The 3,781-nt window shown below is 43.9% G+C and overlaps 1 non-coding gene across 1 annotated transcript; it reads right to left on the bottom strand.

Moving 5' to 3' along the window:
• Positions 1-2,811: 2,811 nt before the first annotated feature.
• LOC125446936 (U6 spliceosomal RNA) lies at positions 2,812-2,922 on the bottom strand. Its single transcript, XR_007246497.1, has one exon. It is a non-coding gene; the product is annotated as a U6 spliceosomal RNA (small nuclear RNA).
• Between the last annotated feature and the right edge of the window lie 859 nt (positions 2,923-3,781).

The following is a 3,781-nucleotide window of genomic DNA, read 5'->3' as shown; positions in this document are numbered from 1 at the left end:
GTGGATGTGGAAAGGATGCTCCCTCTTCTGGGAGAATCTAGAACTAGGGGGTCACCCATTTTAAGCAGAGATGACAAAGTGTGGGGCTGGATGAACACAGCAGGCCAAGCAGCATCTTAGGAGCACAAAAGTTGACATTTTGGGCCATCATTTTCTGATGAGGGGCCTAGGCCCGAAACGTCAACTTTTGTGTTCCTAAGATGCTGCTTGGCCTGCTGTGTACATCCAACCCCACACTTTGTCATCTCGGATTCTCCAGCATCTGCACTTCCCATTATCTCTTAAACAGAGATGAGGACTTTTCATTTCTCTCAGTGGGTTGTAAGCCGTTGGAACTCCCTTCCCAAAAGGCAGTGGACGTAGAACCTTTAAATACTTTTAAGGAAAGCATCGATAATGTAAGGATGAAAGATTATCGGTAACGTACAGGAAAGTAGAGGCATGGAGTCATACAGCATGGAATCAGACACTTCGGTCCAAGCAGTCCATGTCAAACTAAACTAGCCCCACCTGCCTGCTCCTGGCCCATTTCCATCCAAACCTTCCTATTCATGTACTTACCAAATGTCTTTTAAATGTTGTAACTGCGCCCACATCCACCATTTCCTCTGGAAGTTCATTCCACTCGCGAACAATTCTTTGTTTAAAAAAAAATTGCCCCCATGTCTTTTTTGAACTCCATACATTGAACGGCTGACGATCCTGGGATTGTATTCATTAGAGTTTAGAAGGTTGAGGAGAGATCTAACAGAAACTTACAAGATAATGCATGGCTTAGAAAGGGTGGACGCTGGGAAGTTGTTTCTGTTAGGCAGCAGACGAGGACCCGTGGGCACAACCTTAGAATTAGAGGGGGTCAATTTAGAATGGAAATGAGGAGACATTTCTTCAGCCAGAGAGTGGTGGGCCTGTGGAATTCATTGCCACGGAGTGCAGTGGAGGCTGGGACATTAAATGTCTTCAAGGCAAAGATTGATAAATTCTTGATCTCGCAAGGAATTAAGGGCTACGGGGAGAGTGCAGGTAAGTGGAGTTGAAATGCCCATTAGCCATGATTAAATGGCGGAGTGGACTCGATGGGCCGAATGGCCTTACTTCCACTCCTATGTCTTATGGTCTTATGAATTTCTCTCCTCTCACCTTAAAAATATTCCTCTTAGTGTTGAAATCCCCCACCCTACAAAAAAGACAGCTACCATTCACTTTATCTCTGCCCCTCGTGATTTTATAAACCTTATTAAGGTCACCCCACCACCTCCTACACTCCAGTGAAAAACAGTCCCAGCCTATCCAGCCTCTCCTTGTAAATTAAGCCCTCTTATCCCAGTAACATTCTGGTAAATCTCTCCTGAACACTCTCCAGGTTAATAATATCTTTCCTATAACAGGGTGATCAGAACTGGACACAACTCTCCAGACGTGGCCTCAGCGACGTCTTGTGCAACCATGACATGACGTCCCAACACCTATACTCAAAGGTCTGAGCAATGGTGGTATGCACCATGTGGTATGCATGCTAAATGTCTTCTTGAAAAACCTTAAGTTGAATAGTGTAGCAGGCTTGAAGTTCTCTCGGTCCTTGTGCATATGTTTATAAGTACCTTTTAAAGTGTAATGACTAGAGTAATGTCAGGAACATTACTGTGGCCGACAGCCAGCATCCAAACATGGCAATGTAAAAATGTTGATCAGGGCATCAAAGGGATCTGTTCCCGCTTGCAGCCATTTTTGCCCAAACTGACTTATGTCCTAGTGGGTCTCTCTACCTCATGGTACAGCAGCAGTTAGGCTTGCTAACAGCTTTCATCTGTTTTCTGGGATGTAGGGTTACTGGCCGGACCACCATCAATTGCTCATTTCCCTTTGCCCTTGAGAAGGTGGTGGTGAGCTGCCTCCTTGAACCGCTGCAGTCCACATGCCGTAGTTTGACCTGCAACGGCACTAGGGAGGGAGTTCCAGGAATTTGACCCGGTGATAGTGAAGGAAAAGTGATAGATGGTGAGTGGCTTGGAGGGGAGCTTGCAGGGATGGTGTTCCCATGTATCTGATAAATGGCCATGGATTTGGAAGGTGCTGTCTCGAGAGTCTTGGTGAATTTCTGCCGCTACTGAGTTTTGACAGGGGAAGGAGTGACTGTTTGAGTGTATAGGGCCAATCAAGTAAACTGCTTTGTTCTGGATGGTGTCAGGCTTCTTGAGTGTTGTTGGAGCTGTATTCATCCAGTCAAGCAGGGGGTTTTCTATCACCCTCCTGAGTTGTGTCTGCTGGAAAGTGGACAGTCTTTGGGGAATCAGGAGGTGAGTTACTCTCTGTGGGAATCCTAGCTTCTGGCCTGCTCTTCAAGCCACAGTATTTATATAGTCAGTCCAGTTGATTTTCTGGTCAATTGCAACCCCAAAATGTTGATAGTGGGGGTGACAGTGATGGTAATGTAACTGAATGTCATTGTTTCTGATATGGGTCTGTAATGGTTAATATTAAGGAATACCATTAGGGCAACTCACATGTAAATGTCAGGCAGTGTCATAGACAGAATAACTCAGTACCTCAAAGGAGTAAAACCTAACTTTTGGTCATCCTCAGAGTCTCCAGAGCAATGTTGACTAGATCAATGTAACCTGTAATATTTTGTCACAAGTCAAAACTGCAATAAAAGTTCTAAATTTTGGTTTTACTTTTTAAAAACTTTAATCTATTTTTCTATTCAACCTCTTTAGAGACGCTATTACACACCTCCCGTGGCAGGTGGGTCTCGAACACAGACCTTCTTGCCAGGGGTAGGGATACTAGTACAGTGCCACAAGAGGCCTTCAAAATACACAGCACTTCACATATTTGTGTGTCATCTTTACACCAGGGACCGTGCTAGTCATCTCTGTATCATTCTAATTTTAGTATTTGTACCACAGAACATTTTGTCACGAAATAATTATCTGCTAGAAAAGTATTACACGATTTATTACAAACAATTGTAACATGTAACTGGTTGCTAGCATGCAATAAACTACACCTTGTTGATGACGAGCAACTCTTCTAGTTAGACCAGGAAGTTGTTTTCCTCCACCACATTAGGCCAATCAAGCCTAGTCATCTCCACACTTGACCAGGCTGATAGGTAAAACTTTTATCACAAGCAATAGCTTATTAAAATGTAATGAGCTCACAAGCCCATACAACACTGTCAAGTTAAAAGAAGTTGATTGGGATTTTTGTGTTATCTTCTAGCTTCCTGATGTGATAGGGTTGTGGGTTTTAGCTGCCTGGAGGTAGGCTGTCCAGACTAGGGAGACAAGGCCTTGTGCAGGCCTAAAACCCTACAAGCCTACATGCAGGTGCAACATGGATTCTGCACCACCCCCACCTGCTTTTCCTATCTTTCATTCATCTTAACATTTAAAGGAACTATTGTTGAAGCTTCCTTTCAGTTATTTACTCTCTACCACAAGCTGCTGCACTATGTCAATCCAGAAGGCTCTGAAGATTTAAAACCCTTTCTTAGACAAGAGATGGGCCTCCAAAACATTGTTTTTGGGATGGTTAGAGATGTTGTAAAGTGGGGAGCATTTCCATGTGTGATGATGCTGTGGCTTTAAGAGGTATGTTTCCTCTTGGATTATTTTAAAGAGAGTGTGGTGGGGAAAACAGGTGCATGTGAGAAGATAAACAACTTGCGAGGCCTTGGGTTTCCTTTAAAATTGGAACAGTAGTGGCAAGCTGAGTGGGTGTGTTCAAGCTCTCATAGATCCAGGATTTTAGTTTTAGCTTCCAGGAGAAGCTGCTG

This window comes from Stegostoma tigrinum, chromosome 36 (genome assembly GCF_030684315.1).
Source record: "Stegostoma tigrinum isolate sSteTig4 chromosome 36, sSteTig4.hap1, whole genome shotgun sequence".
NCBI lineage: Eukaryota > Metazoa > Chordata > Chondrichthyes > Orectolobiformes > Stegostomatidae > Stegostoma > Stegostoma tigrinum.
The sequence above is the reverse complement of the archived record's forward strand: the minus strand, read 5'-3'. Positions and strand labels throughout refer to the sequence as shown.